General features: G+C 43.3%; 1 protein-coding gene across 2 annotated transcripts in view; it reads right to left on the reverse strand.

The window, feature by feature from the left end:
* RCAN2 (regulator of calcineurin 2) overlaps window positions 1-23,969 on the reverse strand; it is a 270,185-nt gene that overhangs the window by 236,285 nt on the left and 9,931 nt on the right. Inside the window, exon 2 of one of the 2 annotated variants that reach the window (XM_059178157.1) lies at window positions 19,237-19,319. The exons of the other annotated variant lie outside the window; for it this stretch is intronic. The gene's annotated coding sequence lies outside the window, so the exon portion shown is untranslated. The remainder of the gene's footprint in view (window positions 1-19,236; window positions 19,320-23,969) is intronic. 2 annotated transcript variants of the gene reach the window in all.

The following is a 23,969-nucleotide window of genomic DNA, read 5'->3' on the forward strand; positions in this document are numbered from 1 at the left end:
GATTCTCATATCTGCCTACGTTTTTTATTTTCCAGGTTATTCAAACCAGAAAATGAGAATTATTTAGATAGTAAATAATGACCCACAAAGGGGAAAAAAATGAGCTAGACTTAAAAAAAAAAAAAGCAACTTACATTGGGTTTATTTTTCCTTAGACAAAAGAATGTTAAAGATTTAACTTGTCTGTTTTTTACATGAAGAACAGGAATGTAAGACTTTTTGCAATAAGAGCAATAAACAGGGGGAAGAAATGCCTCAATACCATGTTATGGCCAGCTGAGCAGGATAAATAAGGAAAGAGAAGAGCTGGAAATGATTAATGAATAATTCACTTTGACTTTCAGTTCAATTTTGATTGAAAAACAAGTCAAAGGATTATGGGAGTTTTGTTGGTTGGGAGGACTTGAAGAATGACAATGCCCAGTGGACTAAGGATAACAACTAAGAATCCAATGTTGTGTTAATAGAGAAGAAATGTCTACAGCCACTCTTTTTTAAGTTGACTATAAGGTTAAATGAATCCAGTTCAAATTTTTAAAGAATAGAAGACTCAACGTTTTCCAGTGTTTAAAATCCCTTCAGCTCTAAAATTGATTCTTTGACGATAGCCGGACAAAAACAAGCTTATTAGAAAAAAAGTTTTATATGAAAAACAATAATCATTTTAAATTAAATCGTATCCTCAGCTATCATTTTTGGCCTGGCCAAATGGGTAAAGTCTTTTCAATGCCGTTTTGGTATTTTAATATCTAGACCCTCTTAGGGATACACCAGGCCTTTTGTTCATTTTTGCCCATCTTAAAGGGAGACTGAAGTATAATATTAGTAACAACACACCATCCCAGCCATCCTGACATACAAAGGAGAGACATGATATTCTTAGGCCCCGCTCCATAGAAATCCATTAGAGCACTTTCTGAAATATAATGGGACCTATTTAATTCAGCAACAGAATTTTCATACCTGCTGAGTTGCATGAACTTCATGCTATTCTTGATACCATTTGGGATCAGTCCTGAAAGAATCAGGAACATGCAGTTTCCACTCATGGTTTTCAAAGGAAATTATCCACATTCCTCAGTCATGGCTCCCTCTAGGACATGTTCTGGCACCGCTGTTCTACCTTAAGCTCCCACAGGAAAATAATTCAATTAACTCAATTCCCCTAGGAAGCAGCTTCTTATGAATCTTCATGAAACTGGAGAGGAGGGGGAGTTGTTTCCATCATCTCCTTTTGTACTGGATTCTACAGGAGTAATGGGTGTACAGACTTGACCAGAATAATGTGCATGCCAGGGTTTTAATGCCTGTGGTCTGCCAGGAAGATGTGCACATCCTGGATATTATTCCAATGAACAAAATAAAAAGGGAAAGAAGAATCTCAGATTTACTCAGGGTCAGATGGAATAAGGAGATAAGGCATTTTTATTCCACTCCCACAACACTGAGATCATCGAGAAAATGGGTTTCAAAGAGGCTTGTTGCAGGAGAAGAGCGAAGTAGAGAAATCACCACCTTTTATGTAAGGTTGGAGGATTGAGGCGGCTGTTCTTAATGACGGGAAGATCTATTTGTACAAAGAATGACCTACAATGAACCATAGATTTATTAAAGAAAATAAGCAATAATTAGAACCTAACCACCCAAAAGAGAAGAGCTTTGGTCATTGTATTAGTCAAGGTCCCAGTAGGAAACAGATGGCCTGCTCAAATTCGGATCATTCGAAAAGAGTTTGATAAAGCAGCTGTTTGCGGAAGTGCAGGCAGGATATAAGGAAACCACAAAAGGTATTTAAAAACTCTGGGTTAGCACTATCCCTAGACCTCAAGAGGTGGAAAGCGGGGAGGGGTTTTCGGAACGGGAGCACCAGGGAGCACAAGCAGACGACCCCTGACACATCTTTGGTTGAGGGGTAGAGCCAGTCCACAGTGGCACCACAAAGAGGGAAACAGAGGGATCACTATCCCCATCTTGCTCTCTTTCTATGACCTGCTGGCACCTTCCATTGGCCAAACCCAACTGCAAACCAGAGGGCAAGGGAACTATAGTGGGGAGCACATGGTTCAGCCATCGGGAGCATAGTACACAACGGGAAGCGATGGAGAGAGAGGTTCCTGGGATCAAGTGAAGAGACCAAGCACAGTCTTCGTAACTGGGTAGTCATCTAAACATTTCATAGGTTAACTTCAACCGAACGTGATTTAAACATTTAAACCTGAGGCATTTGTAAATGACAGGTCAAATCAGCCCGCATGATGCAGCCACAGATTTACTATTTCTTACCATATGTACCATTTCTTTGTATTTGTATTTGCCACTGTGGTTTGTTGTTGTTGTTGTTGTTTTTAAGAAGAGGAAGAGTGAAGGGGGATCCGAGCAACAATGTGTGTGCACCACCGCAGACTACGTATTCTTGAGCCACGTGTGGAGGCAGAAAACAGTCCTTTCATTATTGCTGTCAGAAGAAGCTTAAAGAAAGCCCCAAGCCTCTCCATGAGCCTAGCAATTATATGCAAAATAACTTTTCACAGGAGGATAACACTTCAAAAGTGAGCAGCAAAGCAGGTGAAGGTTGCTATGGTAGCTAAGAAGTCCGATTTATCCCGTCATCTTTCGCCTTCTGCTTTCAGAGCACTGGGGAGAAAAAAGTGAGAACGATCTAGAGCAGAGATGGAGAGATGGGGCACCCTGCCTCCGAGAAAATCCAGCCAAGAAGGGTCAGAGCTGTGCAGACCTTCTAAGTGAGAAAGAAAAGGCAGACTGGAAGGCAGCAGAGAGGGGCGGGAGGAGGGATACAGGCTGCTCGGAACTCATTAGGAGGCCAAGGAGACAGGTAGCACTCTCTCTGATAAGATTAGCAGAGGACAATCAGCTTGATTGTAAGCTCTTTTTAATGCAAGAGGGCAAAGAATGAGAAAGAGAGAGACAAATATCTTTATTTCTGTGCCCAGCACACAATATGCTATTTTTTCCCCCTCAAATACAGCTAAATGTCCATGGCACCTCCACGTTAAAAACCTTCCATAACTCCCTAAGATCTATCAAATTCAATAAAAACCATTCTTTGGCCCAGCAAACCAGGACCCCCACAAGAAGACGACAGTCTTCCTGTCCAAATGTATCTACTCTCTACCTAGCACAGAGAAGGAAAGTCCTAGTCTCGGCACCAAGTTCCAGCTCCATCAGTAATGACCTCAACAGCATCAGTTATTGACGGCTCCTTTGCTGGGTGGCCCTGAACAACTTCCTTGAGCTTTCCACACATCTCAGCTTTGCTCCTGCCCGCCCCCAGCCCCACCCAGCACCACACCACTCATGCTGAAGTCATTTCTGGGGCTGTTGCCTTCAGACCCCACTCTGAGCCCCAGTGCACGAGATGAGATCATCCCTCACAGACCCCCTTGTCTTGTGTCTGTCCCACCTCTCGAGACACGTCCTTTTTCTTACTCCCCCCTCACTGTTGAGGGCAGGGGCTGTGGCTGGGTCTCCCCCACCTCGATGACCCCAGGAGCTGCTAAACAGGACACCATCCTTGGAAGGTGGCCTTTCTCGAACTGAATGGATTTCAAGTTCTGAACGTGACTCTCAGCTTCCGAACATACTAGCTGCCTGTCCTTGGAAAGTAACTTCGTGTCTCTGGGTTCAGTTTCCTTATCCATAAAGAAGCATTAAAAAGAAAGCCAAGGTGCCCAAACTGGCATCCCTTACACCAAGGCCAAGTCAACAAACGTGGGCTTAATATTAAGCTAATTGTAGTTTCAACCTCCTCCCCCCATGAGGTTTTAACCAGTTACTTAGGAATTTTCTGATCAGCACCTATGGTAACCTGTCCCATGGGCCCTCTCCAAACCCCACCACCCCGATGGAAGATATGGCCACCCAGGAAGAGGAAGGTGATCTTGCCTGAAACAATCCTATTCGTCCTGTGGCTAATAACTTTCTTGTCCTACCCTCCTTCCCATAAATACCCGCCATGTTGTACAACACAACTCTTTGGAGCTCTCCTCTACTTGTTAGATGGGAGGCTGCCCAATGCATGAATCGCTTAATAAAGCCAATTTGATCTTCAAATTTACTTAGTTGAATTACTCTGCTTTAACACTGGGGAACACGATGGTATCCATTAGGGTGCCAGTTTGAGGATTTCCTAGCTAACACAAATAAAGCATTTAGAACAATGACTGGGACACACTGTGAGGGCTCAAGAAACATTAACAGTTTTTAGTATTGGCCACCTTAGTCCTCAACAGAGCAACTCCTTAACTGTCTCTCACATGACGTCATCTTCTCCTTCCTAGAGTCATCAGTCTCCTCACACAGAAAGACACGGACTATAGAGGAAAGCAAAGGGTGGGCTTTGGAGTTGGTCTGTCAGGTCTGAATCCTGGCACTGCTACTTTCTCACTGTGTAACCTTGGGGCATGTTACTGGACATCTCTGGGCAGTGTATGCAGTACGGGGACCATAAGAGCACCAACTTCATAGGGTTATTATAGGGACTAAACCCATCCTTCCTCCGCTCCCAAATACCCAAATTCTGGGTGAGTATTCTATTGTTTTCAGGTCTTTAGAAGAGGCTGTGCTTCTATGGTAAGAAATCCAAGAACTCCGAAGTCAGATAGACCCCGGTTCAAACCCCAGCCCTCCACCCACTGCTGACTGGTGGTGGTGGCTGAGCTCTGTGGTCTCGGTCTGAATCCTCCTTCCACAGCCATTTTACTTGGTGATTTTAGGCAAGCTGGTTTCCCTCACGAAGCCTCAGTTTCCAGAGCTGTAAATCGAGACTATTAAGAGCTCCTTTTTGGGGGCACCTGGGTGGCTCAGTGGGTTGAGCCTCTGCCTTCAGCTCAGGTGATGATCTCAGGGTCCTGGGATCAAGCCCCACATCGGGATCTCTGCTCAGTGGAGAGCCTGCTTCCTCCTCTCTCTCTCTCTCTCTCTCTCTCTCTGCCTGCCTCTCTGCCTACTTGTGATCTCTGTCTGTCAAATAAATAAATAAAATCTTCAAAAAAAAAAAAAAGGTTTCTTTTTTTTTCAATTATTTTTGCATTATAGTAAGTGCAATCCATAATCCCCATCCCCTATTTCTCCCATCTGCCCACCCACCTCCTGTCTGGTTAACCATCAGTTTGTTCTCTATAACTAAGAGTTTGTTTCTTGGTCTGTCTCTCTCTCTCTTTGGGGTGGGGGATGGGACAGGGAGGGGGAGAGAAGGCTATTGAGGGGTTCAAGTGAGATCATGCTGGTGAAGAAACTAGGCCAGAGACAGCCGCTATCATCACTCAGGAAATGCCAGCATTTGCTACGACCACCGGCCTGCGCTTATTAATCCTATTAACAGTTCGTTGCAACTCTAACTGCTTACCTGTTCTCAGATAATTGCTTACTTTCCAAGGAAGGCACACTTTGTGTTAGACTCAGGGTCTGAAAGAACTTTAAGAGCAAGAATTAGGACTTTGCTGGAATTTCTCAGCCCGTGTATTTAGCTTGCTAATACATGTTCCCTGCTGCAGACTGAAAAGCGTCACTTGTCATTCTCTTTCCCTTCAGCACCCTTCTCCAACTCAGCTAAAAGTGCCACCAGTGCTCAACCAGGCTCCGGGGTACTTCACAGAGAAGTTCTCCCCCGCCCGCTGGAGGCCCCCCAACACCAGCCAGCACCCTGGGAGGGCTGCCCAGCGCCTCCTCTCAGCTTGCCCTGTTTGCCTCTCTGCACATGCATTGTTATTTACAACATTTGGCAAAGGGAGCGCATTTATTGACGTTTTTACATCTCCTCCCATATGTTGAGCATGCTTGCTTCTTCCTGTAATGCCTGGCACCCAGCATGGCTCCTGATCCGCTGTCTCGCTGGCAAGACGAATGGAATGAAACACCCCAGCCTCCACCAGAGCTGCGGCTATGCTATTCTCCCGATCATTCGGCCCCTCCCCCCCTTCCCCCTACCTCCCTGCCCTAATAGATGTTCCAGGGCTTTGTTCACCTTTGATTGCCACTTTCTCAACTGAGGGACTTCCTGAGTCTCAGGTGTTCATGGTCTCCTGCCGTGCTCAATTCAGGTTGTGTGTTCTCACGGTCCCTTCCTTACCATTCACTGCTGGCACATTTACCAATTCAGTCCTGATCTGAAGGTAAGTCACAGCCCTAACAGCTTCGGGTCACTTTTAAAATCCTTCCCTTTTTATACCTTTTTGGTTGAAAATGTTCATTCTTTTTCCCTCTCCCCTCTCCCTCTTTCAAGCTTACAAGCGCAGTATCTATTAGGTTCCTACAGGAGCTAGTCCTGACGGGACCGCTGCATTGCACAGCAGAGAATATCTTCTCCTTTCTAGATGCAGCGGCCTGCCCTCAGCCTGTTCAACCCAGGGCCCCAACTGGAGAAGCCAACACAGGCTGGCCAGTGTCCTCCACATTGTCAGAAACTCACAATTCAGGAGGATCCAAAATTAGTCCCCCACTTCTGGTGCCATGTGTTGTTTACAAGACAGAGCTGACCCAGATTCTAGCTTAGGAAAAAAAAACCAAAAAACCAAAACCTTCATCAAAGTCCTTTTTGGCCTGCTGCAACTGGGGCCAGTTACTTTGAGGTGCCAACTCACCCCATCTCTCACTCTGCCAACAACCAGTTGGGGGCCGGGCTCACAGAGGATACAGGACAGAACCTGTATTGGCAAGAAGGTCTCTGGTGGAGACCAGCAGAAGGTTTAGGGAGAGACACTGAATCAGTGGAAGACACAGGTCGTGGATTAATCACTCGACATACCTTTTAAGAACTGGTGGCCATCTTGCTCTACGCTGTAAGACCTCTACGGGGCCCTATGCCAAAGGCCGTGCTTGAAATGAAGTGAGAACTAACTGGAACTCAAATAAAAACTTGAAAGTACAAAAAGGAAAATAAGAAAGGAAGTGGGAGGAGGATGAACATCTTCTCTCTACTTGTCCAACAGAGCAGATGGAAAGCCTTGTACCTTTAATGAGCAGAAATCATCATGGCAGCCATCAGGAAAATAAATGGCAGATTCACCAGTGTAGCCTGCAGACTCCAGACGAGTACAACTAGAACAGTCTGAGGGGCCTGCCAAGCATTCCAGCATGGCTTTGGAAGCTCTCTATATCAGGGTAGAACACTAGGGCCCCTTCAACTTCCTGCTCTTCTAGCCAATCCCAGAACCACTCCACATGTTTAACTGGGAAACAGCCAACAAATCCGAAGCTTCTCATTAAGATGTCAAAGCTTCTTATTAAGATGGTCAAAGACCCCACTGGATCCCTACAGCCTAACTCAGTACAGGGGAAGTAGGAAAGATGAGAGACATTATTTCAGGCTAGTGTGGCTTTTTGGGAAACCGCTGCTGTTTGTCTCTTCTTATAGCTACCTAATAGTTTTGCCTTTTTGGTGACAGTGTCTGTCACAGAGCAGATGCCCAAAAATATTTGTTCCACCAACCCAGACAATCCTTCATTTTCCTTCTCTCCACCAGTTCATGTACTTTCTCATCTCCTCCATTTCTTAGAACTGGGTTTTCCCTTCTTCCAAACAGAACCTTGATTTTTTTTTTTTTTTTTTTTTTTTACTTCTAATGTGCAATTGCTTCAAACACTAAACATAAAGCACTAAAAATGTACTCAGTGGGGATGTCTGGGTGGCTCAGTCGGTTAAGCATCTGACTGTCGATTTTGGCTCAGGTCATGATCTCAGGGTCATGGGATTGGGCCTGTGCAGGGCTCCCTGCTGGGTGCAAATCCTGCTTAAGATTCTCTCTCTCCCTTTCCCTCCACCCCTCCCCTGCAGTTCATGCACACCTGTGTGTGTGCTCTCTTTCTCTCTCTTAAAATAAGATAAAAATAATATAAAATAAAAATGTACCCAGTGAATGGGTATTTTTAAAAGGACATAGGAAGTACATCACATGAGGGGAAAAGAAAACTAGTGTAATGATCACTTAAAGATGACTTGCCCTTGACATGGACATGGGGAGAGTAAAGCTTGGCTGCAACATGCACAGCTCAGTCTTCGTTACCCTCCTTCCTGGTGCTGTCACCCTCCACACCATCAGACACAGATACCTTTCAGAGGACTCCCCCAGTCTATTAAAACCTGGATAGCAGATTAGTACAGGCCCCCTGTTATTTCATATATTTTACGGAGAGATGTTAGGACTCTGTCTCTGACAAGATGGAAGTGGGTGAGCCCTGTTGGTATCTAGAAGAAGGACCAATCAGGTAAAAGAGGCCAGCAGGGAGGGGGGAAAAGGCCCACAGCTGGGGGACTGGGTGTGTTTAGGGAACAGGTGGGAGGCTTCTGTAGCTGAAGTATGGTGAGCAAGGGAGGGTGGCAGGAAATGAGCCCAGAGGAAAAGCAGGAGGCCAGGACATGTGCTACTTTTGGTAGTACAGGTCCTTGGAGAGGACTTGGCTTTGTGCTCCAGGGATTTTGAATAAAGGGGTTCATGAATCGACTTATGTTTACAAATAATTTCTCTGGCTGTTCTTTGGAGAGTAGACCAAGAGAGCAAGGACAATTAGGAATCTACTGCCAGGAATTCAGACAGGAGATAATGGTGGTAGACACCAGACAGGTAGTAGTTGAAATAGCAAAAGGCAATAGGATTCCAGATAGTTTTAATGCACTAGCATTATTTGCTGATGGACTAGATATGGAGCAGGGGAAGATTCAAGGATAAAGCCACAGTGTTGACCTTAGCATCTAGAAGCATGAAGCTGCGATTTATGAAGATGGAAAAGACTGTGGAAGTTAACACTGGGACTTTGAAGGAGAAGATTCCTATCATTCATCTCAGTGAGGAGCAGTTAGTGCTGAGTCTAGAATTCAGTGGGGAGGGGGATAGCATACATGAGACTTAAAGCCATAGGACTGGACAAGGGGTTTTAGAGAGAGAGGAAGTCCAAGGTCTGAGTCCTGGAACACACCAGCATCTTACAGGAATCACAATGGTAGCATCTCCCGGGTGTGCTGCAATAATTTGATGAGATAATACACGTAAAGAACTTAAAATACTGCTGAGTACCTCCTTCAACAATCAATAATCATATATACTTTTCCCCACCAGCCAGCCTCTATCTCTACTAGAGCACCAATCCCAAGTCCCTGGGCCCTGGACCTGGTAGAATTCCTCTTCATGTTGCATAGTAACAGGTGGGGTGGGAAAAAGGAAATCTTGTCCCCATGAAGGCTAGAGGAAAAAAAAACTCTCTTACTTGCATTCCAACATGGAATTCTGAACATTTTCCTGCCACAACATAGATAGTTTCTAAAAACAAAAATCTGGTATTTTTTATCAAATACATCATGCACACAATAGCCTTTTGGACTAGCCAGCCTGGGGCACCTGGTCATAATTTCTGACATTCCTCCAAGAAAATACTTCTCAAATTCCAAACAACCCAGTAGAAACCTACATTTTAAAAGGTGGTAGGTGCCTCCTAACATAAAAGCATCATATAAATTCTAAAAGTGGATATATGGGCACCTTCTTTTCACAGCAACATTCTGTGACCTATAGCTGTATTTTAGATACCCAACAGCAACTAACCAAGTCCAGAGATAGTCCCTTTGTAGCTCCTGTCTTAGTTTAATCCTTGCCTCTCCTCACTCCCCCACCCCGCCCCCCGTACTCACCCAGGCAACAAACAGGCCACTGAAAAATTTTAACTCCAAGATGAATTCCCTGTCATACTGTATTTCTCCATCAAAGCCCTAATCTAGCTGTCCTGTAACTGTCTTTTTTTAATTATTTTTTTAAAAGATTTTATTTATTTATTTGACAGACAGAGATCACAAGTAGGCAGAGAAAAAGGTAGAGAAAGAGGAGAAAGCAGGCTCCCTGCTGAGCAGAGAGCCCGATGTGGGGCTCCATCCCAGAACCCTGGAATCATGACCAGAGCTGAAGGCAGAGGCTTTAACCCACTGAACCACCCAGGCGCCCCAAGTCCTGTAACTGTTTAATTGCCTTCTTTCCAATGAAGTCTGCAAATGCTGGGCTGTATTTAAAAAACCTAGCTGGGAATCACTAGAATCTTTCAAATAAATGGGGAAATCAAAACTTAACCTCGTGTTAGCCCACTCCAAGACACACAGGCCTCCTTGAAAGAAGAAGGAATCCAGAGGACTCTTCCAAATGAATTACCCAAATCAATGTGAGAAGGAAGGTACAGGAGGACCATTCTTCTGATGTAATCAGATATGGATGTTTATATCCAGAGTAGAACTACCACATGTGGCTTTTAGCAGCCCAGAGAGAAGGAAAGTATTCACAGGACTAGCATCAGGGCTGCCTAAGAGTATCAAGCTTCAAGTCTGAGGTTTTTGCTTAAATGACAATATGATTTCCCTAGGCTTCAAGTTCTGAACAATCAGCCGTCATGCTTTAGGACAATTTGATTACATGCATGCGTGCATTCTGTTGCTATAAACCATATTTAAAGGCACATATACATTATGTCTTCTCCCATTAATGTGGAAATTCCTAAAGTATACCCATGATTCTTCTCCTTTCTTCTCCTATAAGCAACACCTTATGGTACAGTTTGATCAATTATGACCCTACTCTATAGCTTCTCAGTGGCAAGGATTATGTTACACACACATACACACAGAGAGTCCTAAATCTCAATACCCAGCATACAACAGACACTCAGTGTCTTGTGAACTGAATTAACTGGCTGCCTCTGCTATTTTTCTCTTCTCTTTATTCTCTTTTTTAAAGATCTTATTCATTTGATAGAGAGAGCACATGTGTACGCACACCCACACACGCACACGCCAGAGAGAGAATAAGCAGGGAAAGTAGCAGGCAGAGGGAGAAACAGACTCCCCAGTGAGCAGGGAGCTCTATGCTGGGCTTAATCCCAGGACCCTGGAATCATGACCTGAGCCCAGGCGAATGAACCACCCAGGTGCCCCTCTCTTTATTATTTTTAATGACAAACTATAATTTATAAGTCACCAATAAGATCTCAGAATTCTAATGATCTGGATTCATCCATGTGACCACCAGGAACCTGTAGTAATCACAGGACAATATCATGCCCATCACTGACAGGGCTAGCGCTCTATAGGCTCAGCCCAGGTATGGCTTCAGTAATACTTTCAACATGAAACCAAAGGTTATCTAAAACTAACATGGGAGCTGGCCAGTTGGCTCAGTTGGTTAGAGTGTGGTGCTAATAAAACTAACATGGGATTTTTTTTTTCACCTGATAATTATCAGATCAATCACTGAAATATTTTTACAGTAGATAATGAAAGGCTGCTGGTTACCACTCAGGTCTGAATAATTTATTTAAGATATCCAAGGGAGGTAAACTATTTTCTGCTGTAAATTCCATCTTATGAGCACTGTTTATGTAACTCCTCATGAAAACAGTGAGAACGAATTTATAAAACAAAGATACTATTTTAACTTTTGGCTATTCCATCTAACCTTGCATACGCCTCCTTTAATATTATGTATTGAGAACCTACTGTGTGCAAAGATCCCTTAGATGATTTGAAGTTGGACAGAAAGACTCACTCATGAGCAGGTGGAAAGGAGAGGCACCTTGATACCACATGGACACGCAGACCCGGGATGCAATGAGAATGAGGTGAGTATCAGAAGATAGGAATAAGCACCCAGTGCTCTGGGTTTCAAAGGAGGCAGGGATCCAGATGGAGGGGAGAATCCGAAAATGATTTAGAAGCAGGCAGTATTAGGGAATAGAGAGTGAGGAGGCAGCATACGTTTAGGGAAAGGGCAGGGGAAGGAGAGTGGGAAGAGGTGGAGAACACTCTAGGCTGAAGGAAAATCTTGAGCAAATGCCTGGGAGAGGGAGAGCTCCAGGAATATTCAGAAAATTACAGCAGTCTAGACCCAGGCATGGGAGAGAGGCAGGGGTGAGGCCATCTTGTCATGTACATTGCAGACATAAAATCTGCATCCTGTTGATTGGTAAAAGCCAGAGGTGGAGAATGTTGTTGAAGCAGCAGAGTACTATATGACATACACATCTGAACACAATTCCCAAGAACTCAGCTAAGGATGAGAGGGGTATATGGCTGGAAGTGGCCTGAAGCAGCTATCAATAGGGTTCTGCAAGAAGTCTCTGGGACTAAACGGGGCTCCCTGTTCTCCAAATTCATATGTTAAGCCCTAGACCCCACTTCCGCTCTATTTGGAGAGGGGGCCTTTAGGAGGTAATCAAGGTTAAAAGAAGTCATAAGAGTGGGGCCCCCATCTGATAGGATTCCTGGCTTTATGAGTAGAGTAAGCGCACACCCAGAGAAGCTATCATAGAAGAACACAACAAGAAGGCAGCTGTCTGCAAGGCAGGAAGGGAATCCGCACCAGGTACCCAACTGACTTGACACCTTGGTCTTGGACTTCCTCCAGCAAGCAGAGAAATACATCTCTCTTGTTTAAGCTGCTCAGACTATGGTATTTTGTTACAGCAGCCCACTCAGACTACTACAGATTCAGGGACTCAGAATGGAGTGCTGCTGTAACAAATACCTTAAACGATGAAAGCGGCTTTGGAACTGGGTACTGAATGAGGGCTGGAAAAGTTTTAAGGTGCATGGTAGGAAAGGTGTGACTGCCAAGAAAGGACTCCTGGTAGAAATGTGGATGTTAAAGGTGATTTCAGTGATAGCTCCCAAAGAGAAGAGGACAGCTAGAAAGAAAGCTTCTACCTTTGTTTTTTGTTTTGTTTTGTTTTTAAGATTTTATGTATTTGACAGAGAGGGACAGACAGACAGAGGGGGAGGGAACACGAGCAAGGGGAGTAGGAGAGGGAGAAGCAGGTTCCCCACTGAGCAGGGAGCCCAATGTGGGGCTTGATCTCAGGACCCTAGGATCATGGCCTGAGTCAAAAGCAAGGCTTAATGACTGGAGCCACCAGGGCGCCCCAAGCTTTGTAGAGAATATATAAACAATCATGAATGGAATGAACGTGCTTTATCCTTCAATAAAAGGGAAGAAAGACTTCAAAGATGATTCCAAGATCATAGGGCTGCCAGTCCCACCTCCGGCCCAAGGACAGGGCTGCTTCCTCCTTGGCTTCAGAGGGCTAGACCTGGGCACAGAGCCCCATAGGCGAGGCCTCGCAGAGGGGTTGATGCCTGCAGGGCAGAACCAAAGACGATCATTCTTGAGCCTTAAGATCTCATGGAGTTTGCCTTGTTATGTTTTAGACTTGCTTGGGACCCATCGTCTTTCTTCCGGTTTCTCCCTTTTGAGATGGGAATGTTTAACCTATGCCTGTCCTACCACCATACTTTAAAAACCCATAACTTGTCTAATTTCACAAGCTCGCAGCTGGTGAGGAATTCTGCCTCGAGATGACTCAAGTTCCAGTCTCACCCATATCTGATTTAGATGAGACTTTGGATTTTCGACTTTAGATTTGATGCTCAAATGAGTTAAGCCTTTGGGAGCTACTGGGTTGGAGAGACTGTAGTTTGCATGTGAGAGGACCATGGATTTTGGGGACCAGGAGCAGAATGCCATGGACTGAATTGTGTCCCCCCCTCCATACTGAAGCCTAACCCCCAATACGTGACTATATTTGTAAAAGGGCTCTTTAGAAGAAAATTAAAGTTAATTGGGGTCATCAGGATGAGGCCCTAATCTGATAGGACTGGTAACTTTATAGGAAGAGGAAGAGGAAGATTTCTCTCTCTTTCTCTCCACACAGCTACAAAGAGGCAGCTGTGGAAAGACACAGTGAGAAGGCAGCTATCTGCACGCCAGGAAGAGAGCTCTCAACCAAGAACAGAACCAGCCAGCACCTTCACCTTGGACTTCTCAGCCTCTGAAACTGTGAGAAATAAACTTCTATTGTTTAAGCCACTCGGTCTGTGGTATTTTGTTTTGGCAGCCTGACCTGACTACTACAGTAAGCGATGGTAGGTTTGAAAAGAGAAATGGATGGAGATGGATAAGGTGGGGAATCCGGAAACCTTTTTTTTAAAAACCTCACAGAAGCAAAGGGATGAGTTTCAGGAAGGAAGAATGGTCAGTGCCATTCATGCTACACAGAAGGGGAAGCCAAAGACTAAGAAGTAACCTCGGTTTCCAGATTAGGGTTCCATGACCTTTAAAAGGACAGCTACAAAAAAGAGGAACAAAAATTAAATTGTACAAGATAAAGAAGTTGAGTAGCTGGGAAAGGAAAACAGGCAGCAAAAGGTATAGAATTTTCTTTCCAGATATGATATGCCAAAGTCCCACTGTATCCTTAGGAAAAAGTCCAGGCTTGTTTTTCTCTAGGGGAACATATCTGTCTTATGGTTTGAATGTTGGGTTTTTTTTTTTTTTTTCTTTTTTTCTGTAAAGCAGGGTGTTCTTTCAGGCACTGGTGGGGATTTCCAAGGATTTGTTTAGGTGTTTTGTTCAATTGCTGACAAATAACCAGATTAAAATGACTTTCCTGTTTCTCTGCATAAGAATCTCCTAGAAGCTTTGGAAATGTTTCTTCTTGGCCCAGGTAAATACCCGAAAATCCTTTCTTTCATTGAAGCTGATGTTATAGCAATTTTTTAAAAATCCCCAGAAAGCCCTGACAGGAATCAGAGTTCTTCAGGGTTGAGTAACATCAAAACCTGCCAAAGAATACAGTATCATTCTTGACTTGAGCATTTCCTCCTTGGCCCTGGCATCATAAACCCCCAACCAGCTTAGATCGAAAAAGTTCTTTTATCTCAACTTCACTTCACATTCCAACAGGAAGAGGCCCCTTCTGACCATGGAAAGAACATAACTTGGACCCACATTTCACCCTCCGCAGCTAGCACATGTCCTAGAGGAAGGTCAATAAGCACTCGGTAATAACTGATCACCTGGAAATCAGGTTGGAGGTAAGACATTCTGCACATAACTGAGGACCCTATTTTAGGACTCTATGGCTATTAGTTAAGAGGAAGCCCTTAACAGTGGCATTTTATCTTTTACTAATTCTACAGAAATCAGGAGCAAGCACGGACAGGATGTCATAGAAACATCTCTTGGCCATTTTTCAAAAAAACACTCATTGGAGCACACTTCTCGTAGTTTAAAAGTCATTGTCAGCCCGGGCTAACTCCTTGCCGGTAAATATCGGTGGCTTTTAACCGCAGGCAGGTATTGAATTGCTAAGTCCTTGGAGGTTGGGTGGGGGTGATTTTATTTTATTTATTTATTTATTTATTTATTTATGGATAGGAGATGAGAGCAGGTTGCTATTCCCACCTTATTTCTCCAGGGTCAATCTACTTGAAGGGAAGTTAAAGATGATTTTCAAGGCTTCACTTCTCTACAAACAGGAAAAACAACGGGAATTCAATCTTGACTTATTTCTTTATTTACTTAATATTGATTTTGCTGGAATCACTTCTCTCCCTCCACTCTAGTTAGTCTCTCAATTATGCAAAAAGAGTTGCTGACATGCTATCCTTGCCAGCGTATTCTGATTGCTGTGTCTGCTCTGGTACAGAGCAGGTTGGCTGTTTGATGCCATGAGCCGACACAGGGGGGTGCAAGTTTATGCTTATTCATTCAACAAACAAAAACGGAAGGTCTACCGGGCTCTTGAGGAACACAACAAAGCAAAATGAACCACCAAGATCTGTGCTGTCCTGGCTTTCAGAGTCCAGTGGGGATGTCCTCAGTCACCAAAAAGAGTCTTCTTTCTCTCTTACTTTGTCAATGTTAGTCTAACAGGTGTGCTCATGGGCTCCTTTTTAAAAATTTGGAACCAAAGAAAAAACAGGCAGATGTGCAAGGTGACACCATTAAGGAGTCAGGGAGTCAGGACTAGATAATGAGGAAGCACTGGTGGGTGATGTCGAAAATACTAATGTTTTTCATCTGTCAGCCCCAAACCTATCTGTCCTCATGAGATCACAGGGCAGTTATCACAATTCCTGTTTTACAGAGTAGCAAACTCAGGCTCGGAGTGGTTAAATAAATGGCTTGCCCAATGTCTCACAGCTAGAAGAGCAGAATCAGGACTAGAATGAAGATCTCTCAAATCTTAATATAATGACAAAAGAAATAAAAAAAAATTTTAAAAATACAAATATATATACATATATTTCATGCATGGCCATGTACATGGCATGCAACTAAAAGAAATAATCCATAAAGCTTATGAAAGATTTCTACTGATGATTCGGTAGAAAACAACACAGTGAATACTGGTAGTAATGTAATTACAATGTCATCTAATCGATCCAAAACATTCAACAGTATTTCACTTCTTAAGTGCAAGGTACTCAGGCATAGTAGACACAATGGTGAGTCATAGAACATGGCAGCAGCCCTCACAGGTTGTAAGGCTCCTGGAGGTGGGGAGGTCCTTTGGCTTGACCTCCAGTTCAACTGTATTGAGTGATTGGTCAGGCCTCTATGCCACTGAAGACATGAAAGTATTAAGCAGGAAGAAAGCAAAAGAAAGTGTTAGCTACATTAAGTGCCCAGTAGCATCTCTACTTCCACAGAGTCCTCCTTTCTCCCCTCTACAACCCCAGAACTGAATATTGTAAGAACTCTTTGGGTTCCTAATAGCTTACTTACTAGCATAAGAAGTCAAAAATGGAAAAGCAGAGGCAAAAATTCTGATCCTTCTTAGGATAAAATTGCTGGTAAGCTCTTTAAGGCTCAATTCATAGAAACAGTAAAATTGAGTCCATGACATTTTTGTGTAATACATATAAAAGTGAGTGTCAAATAGTGTTAAAACCACAGATGCTGGTGCACCACTGCTTGGCTATGAATACCAGTTGAGCCACTGATCAGCTGTGTGACTTTGGGGAAGTTAGTCAACCTCCTCAGGCCTCAGTTTCTTCATCAGTCCAAAATGGATAGAGATACTGCAATGATCAAAGTCATATTACAGGTAAAAGTCTTAACACATTGCACATAATAAAAGCTAGACAGGTGTTACCTAGTAATATAAATATTATCTACTGAAAAGAGATGCAAGGTATAAAAAGAAGGTAAAGTTACTGATTCCTACAAAATCAGTGCTATCCTTTCTCCCCAGGGTCAGCTGAAGACTTGACTAAGATTTAGGACCCCTCCATCTTGCCATCTTTATAATGAAAGTACCTTTGCAGAAGACAGTACAGTTAAAAATAACGTTGGAGAAAGGGTGGCCACAGCTCCTACCATTTAATGGCTAACTCCAAACACGTGGAAATACTTGATGAACTTTTCGTTCAAGTTCTTGCTAATGACGTCCTGGAAAGCTAGGGATGACCAAATTAAGATGACCAAAGTAAGAATTTCCATAGCCCCTGCCTAAGAAGAGCCCTGCATTTGAAGATGAGCTTAAAAAAAAAAAAATAGTAACAAATGGCCATTCTCAATAATGAAATGCAGGTTCTAAGGATACTGTAATAAGCTGTTGCCGGGACAAGAATATACGAATGATGAAAGAGCTGGAGGGAACTTTGGTCGTAAATATGTCCAACTCCTTCACGGTATAAACTAGATATCCGAGGCCGAAATGGGGAAGGGGAGGCCCCGTCTCTCATGGGGAAACCACAGCCCACCCAGGACAAAAGCCCAGCTCCTCTGACTTCCTCACTCTGCACCTTGCAACGCGCTCTCTGTACCATGCAGGCTGTCAGGGTATAGTAAAGGAGCGTGGTAATAGTAGTCACAAATATTGACTGGGCACTTCAAGGTGTCTGACAATTGTCTACACGTTTTATTAAAATAGGGAAACCGTATTAAAATTTTACGTAGGAGGACAATAAATTGAATACAGAAAAAAAATGCCCTCTCTTTTAAAGCCCCCCCAAATCTCTCCAAGGTTGGTTTTGCTCTTATGTCAGCATGTACTGCCCAGCTTCCCAGACCTCAGCCCACACACCGCGCTGCGTGCCCTCCTGCTGTAAAGTGAACCTCTCCTCTCTTTGCATCACAACCTACCGGCCCGTTTCAGGGCTCCAAAAATCTTAGCAGGGATTCATCGGGAGCAATACTAAAGAGCTCAGGAGAAATGCACTGTCACATGTGACTGACTCTCTGAGTGTCATTTTACAGGGCTTTCCTTTCCTTTACCCAAAAAAGCAACGAATGTAATAATTTGGGACAGAATGAAAGACCTTTCAAACCAGAAGCCTTTTCAATCTCAACACGGGGTCCTTATCTTCTCTGCTGAGGTGGGGCTGGGACTACTTCATAGCTTGCATTCACCAGTCCTCACGGAGGTGCCGAGAAAAGGTAACCGGAGGTGATGGGCAGATACTGCTGTCAGTTATCTGAGTCAGGACAAAGAGTAACAAAGAACAGAAAGGCACCTTGAGTGATAGGGCGGGTCAGAGGAGGACCACAGTAAGGGAGAATTTCTTCGAAGGTCAGACCTTAACCTTCCCAGATACCACGAACAGGTTGAAAGGAAATATCAATTTCCTTTGCCTGCCCCGCTAAAGGCCAGACCCCTGGTGGGTCGACGAGCATTGTTTTAGGAAGTTTTCACCATGGAGTGCAGAGTTCAGTCTGTTCAGATCAGACAAAGGTACAAACCACTTTTTATAGGACAAAATATATATACTGCCTCCGTTCCAATTTTGACCTAAACCATTCTTACTGTGACAATACCTAAATGTGTCCAAACAGAAAACTGAGTTCTTACGGTTTCAATTCCAATAAATGTTCTAACCAAATACAAAGGACACTTAAAAAAAAAAATCCAATTCAAATGAACAGCATTGATGTGATATTCAGGTGACGTTGTTTTGCTAAGATAACCCTCCACCCTCACCGTGACCCGTACTAAGGATGGTAAGGTGGACGATCTGGAGTTCGGAATGCTCCCAACACTCACCCTGAAGTAGGACTCTCCTCCCATGCTTCTTCATTTCCCGCAACACTAACTAGAGCTCCACACCATCATGTGCCTTCCCGTAAGGCAAATGGCAGAAGCCCACCAGTTCATTCCTTTAAGTCCAAGGCAACTGAAATGGTCTTGACACCAACGTGACTGGATATAACAACATAAATTCAGGCACCAAAATCACATGTCACTATTACTCATTAAAAGACCATCTTCGGGCTGATCCAAAATAGGCTAACCTTCTTTTGGATTATCAGAGAAATAGAACACCCCCCCCAAAATTTAAACATTCCCACGCAGAAGGCCTATCCCCCTCCCCCACAAATGCCTCCACAGGCCTCACTGTGACAAGCAGTGATGGGCTGCAGAGGTGGAAGGGCTCCTGATGTAGAGCTGGAGCCAGCACGGGTTTACCTGCAAGCCCTTAGGCATGGCAGTCCACTTCCCGAGCCTCATCTGAGTAAAATAGGGATAAAAACAGAGCCTAGCTCTCAGGGCTGTGAAGAGATAACATGTGGAAAGTGCTTAGCCCCATGCCTGCTGCTTAACAGGTACTCAATAGCCACAATTATTTCTGTTTAGTCACACATCCCAGCCTCGCAAAGAAAAGGGGGGGTGGGGGAAGAACACACTGTCTTACCATAACAGAAGCATTTCAAATAATTCAAGACAGAAGCCCTTATGAGATCTGCCTGTGGGAGGTCCAGACACCCTACAGGCCATCCCTGGGCTTCGGGACGGAAGGGGGACGCAAGCCCAGACCACTTTCTGAGAAGAGGCCTTTTGAGACATGAAGTAAAAGCAGACACACTTATCTTTGGAGTTCCTTTTTTTTATAGTTAGCAATTATGTGAGGAGAACAAAGGCTTTAAAGACTCTGGAAGGTGCTGGAATCATTAATCTTGTGCTTCTGAACTATTTAGGATGGATTTAATGACCGGTTCATTTTACCACTGACTGAGTGCCCACCACAGGCACGCTGTGGCGAGGACAGCAGGGGGTCACAGCACTAAGGAGTTGAGGCAGTTCAGCCTCTGGGTACTGAGTGTCCAGCAGAGGTGTAGGTAAACAAGTAAGTTGCGAGTCTACTGGACTCACTGGACTCACTGAAGATAAGGACTCTGCCCTCCTGACTTTCATCCCCCAGTAGGCACAGACCTGGTGCATAGTAGGTGTGAGGGAATGAATGAGTATATGAGGGAATGAATGAATGAATGAATATATGAGTGAGTGAGATATAAAGATTAGCCCATGTATGTGCCATAAATACAGGTTCCAAAAAAAAAACCAGTGGCTCCTTTGAGGAGAGCTCAGGGCTTTGGGAAATCCAGAAAAGAAGGAACCTGAAGGAAGACAATTTTAAGAAGCGGAAACAGGAGAATGTCCACCTATAATTTTATACAGTTTGAAATGTGCTCTAAATTATTTCTCATTAGTAAAAAGGTTCTTATCCTGATTATTGTTATTTGTAGCCTTTCTATAACATTCTATATCTGCAAATTGTATGCAACTGCTTCTTTGTTATTTATTATAAGGACTTTTGATTTATTTATAAACAGCTTAGTGGTTCATTATTTATTAGACTAGGAAATTGAACAAATAATATCTGGTCTCTAGCAGCCCTGTCTCAATGATTATTATTGGTCTCCTGGGGTTCACTAATAAGCAGCCATAAAAAAAGTCAATTTGTAATTAGGAAAAGGAATGTACATATTTGGCAGCATTTACATTGACATGATTGACAGCAGACAAGACTGACAGAAAGTCTGCAGTATACGAGGAATAACCTCGTAATGGTATTAGCATATTAAAAATAAGCCACCACCAATTCTAGGATAAGAAAAGAGGTATATGAACGGACTAAGCAATGAGTAGGATACTATGAAAACTGCATACCCATATCTCAGGGGCGCCTGGGTGGCTCAGTTGGCTAAGTATCTGCCTTCTGCCCAGGCCACAATCCCAGGGTCCAGTCCAGTGTCAGGCTCCTTGCTCAGTAGGAATCTGCTCCTCCCTCTCCTTCTGTCCCTCCCCTCTGTTCATTCTCTCTCAAATAAATAAATAAAATCTTAAAAAACAAACAAACAAAAAAAAACAAAAACAAAATAAACCTATCTCAATAGTAGGAACTCAAAAGCAAAAAGAGATATAAATCTTGGAAAATCACTGAAAAAACTGGTCTGATCAAAAAAGAATAATTAAAACTGAATAAAAAAACATCTGGCAAAGAAAACAACTGTCTCAGGGAGGATCTGTCACCAAACTAAATAATGACCCATTTCTACTAGATGTTCTTAAATTTAGATGATTTCAAATGACTACAAGTTTCTCTTTTTACACTAAAAAAATATCCTTTAGCAAAGTGTTTATATTCTACCATCAGAACATCACTTCTTTTTTTTTTCCCTTCCCTTCAGGAAGATTATCTATATCTTTACTTGCTTACCCAGTCTTTTAGAAGGAAGAAGTTATTACTTCAGCTTTTCAAAGCCTTAGGATCACTGAGATGAGGGTCCCTGAGAAGAAAAATGTGGGTGACAGATCCTAAAGGGAAAGTCTCTGAACAAAGTCAGAGGGAGGACTCTGTCATGATCTAGAATCAGCCTTCTAGAAAAACAGTAACTAAAAGAGAACTCATGGTCAATGGGAGGTGGTGCAGAACGGTGCTGTTGGGATCTCTTGGGAAATCCACCACATCAGCCTCCCAGAAACACTGGAAACAGCCCACACACACACCAGTTGGTGAATGTCTCTAGTCTTTATTATTCTTTGGATCTTCTTTCCTTAACGATATGCCCTTGAAATTTATACTGTCATAAAAATACCTAGGATTGGTTTTCATGCATATCCATTAACGTATTTTTAATTTTGTTCAGGTAAAATAACCTTCTCATAGTATCACACCTTGGATTGAGTTGTAAGACAATAGCCAGGCATAGCTATGAGAGCATCATGACAGCTGGGCCAACAGAAAGAGGGGTTTTTTTTTTTTTTAAGATTTTATTTATTTATTTGTCAGAGAAAGGGAGAGAGCGCAAGCAGGGGGAGCAGCAGGCAGAAGGAGAAGCAGCCTCCCCACTGAGCAGTGAACCCCCATGCAGAACTTGATCCCAGGATTCTGGGATCATAACCTGAGCCGAAGGCAGACGCTTAACAGACGGGGCCTCCCAGGTGTCCTTTGAGGAAGAGGTTCTATTCAATTAGAGAAGAAACACTGAAGGTATGGTATACGACTGGGCCTTCTCACTCAAGACAAGAGCCTTTGCAAAAAGTAGAATCATACCTAAATGTGGGATTTTTAAAAAGCAGTTTTAAAGAATAAAACTAGAAGCCTCATGAGAAGCCACTACATTTGGAGGTTTCCACATTTGGAGACCCTGAAGGCCTTTTCATGAATAACAGGGTCATCCCTACAGTGCCTGTTTTGTGGCCTCCCGGGAGCTGTTTAGGTTAATAAAAAGAAGCATGAAATAAGCAGAGAATCACACAGACAAAACCACACATCTGGGTCTTCCCACAGGACCACTGTGGACTGTCCTCCACATAATTAATTATTGAGCTATTAATAATTTCACTAATACACAATTGAGCCTATGTAGAGTCAGGCTAAACTTCTTAACATCCTCAGTTTCTGATTTAATGGTCTGGACAGTTTTCACGCAGCCTGAAGGAAGGTTTGAATCAGAGTTACCTGCATGTCACGGAAGAGAAGCGAACTCTCCATGTTTACCGTTTATCTCACCTCTACCCAGAGACATTTCCAAATGGGTCCGCACACAGGTGGTGGGCCATGCCAACCGCCCCGGCCCTCCAGAAGGACACCAGCCCTCCCAGTGTAGTTGCAGACCAAAAGGAGGAATCCCCTCTCCCTACCCACGAGATCCCAGGAGGCAGAAACCAAGCCAACAACCAAGATGTGGACCAAGAATCCCCTTGGGGTCTCCATGAACTGTGGCGGTTAGACACAGGTCAGAAGGTCCGCGTTGAAAACCTGACTAAGCAAGCGTTTCAATTCAGAGCTTCACCTAGATGCCACCTTATCAGATTTTGAAGTTTAATGCTCAACAACAGCTGTGAGTGACAAAGAAATCACCGAGACAGAAAAATAAGAAAATAAAGGACACCAAATAAACACATTTATGATAGATCAGTTGCTGAATATCTTGCCTGACCAAAATTTAACCTTTTTTATAAACAGTTGTTCGTACATCATAAAAGATCAAATGAGTATCACTTATGCAACACAGCAGAAAAAATTAACATATTCATGAACTAATACTTTGCTTTCACTTGTCAAAGTTGAGACTTGGCTCTTGAGCATATAAATTTTTGTTTGAACTACCATTAATTTATCTGAATTTACCATCCTCTATTTCAAAATTCATATGATACCGATAATCAAATAAATAATTTCTTTCTGGACAAATTTTTAAACATCAAGAGATATGTATAAATTGGACTTTGATTTGTCCTGGTGAGACCCCATTACTAGACTTTTATCTTTAATGGCGACAGAAGTCAAAATAAAAAAATAAATTATATTCACTTAGCCTGTCTTGCTGAAAATTTCATGGGAGGAAAATGATACAAATTGACAATTTACCTCAATAAATTGGTCAACATAGCCAACATGGTGGATGATAGCCTAAGAGTGAATGCAGAGACTTTTGGTGAAAGACTAATCTCATTAATCTTCAAAATAAAATTCTAGAATAACCATTTAACTGATTTTTAAGAAGATTCCAATGGAAAAATCCAAGTTATTTATCCGAAAGAGTGTCCTCTGCATCGTTTCATTTCCTGGAAGGTGAAAAAGACATGCCTCTCCGAGGCTTTCCCCACAAAGGCCCTGACAGCCATGGAAGGGAACCAGTGAAACCCAACTCAAGCAAATAAGGATGCAAATTTGCTGTGCATATTTTTCGGGAATTAAAGGCAAACTGAACCAGTGTTCCTTTAAACAGAGATTGCTTATTCTACTTAGTGTAAGTCAGCTTTAGTAGCTCAAGAGGCTGCAATGGCAGCTTCGAGGGTTCTGGCTCCATATGGCCCATGGCATCATATGCCCAGCCCCAAATAACAAAACCACTGGGAGAAAAGTGAATCCACTATAGTCAACGCTCCTATAAACACTCACCCATGTAAAA

The sequence above is a fragment of the Mustela lutreola genome, chromosome 6 (genome assembly GCF_030435805.1).
Source record: "Mustela lutreola isolate mMusLut2 chromosome 6, mMusLut2.pri, whole genome shotgun sequence".
NCBI classification, from domain to species: Eukaryota; Metazoa; Chordata; class Mammalia; order Carnivora; family Mustelidae; genus Mustela; species Mustela lutreola.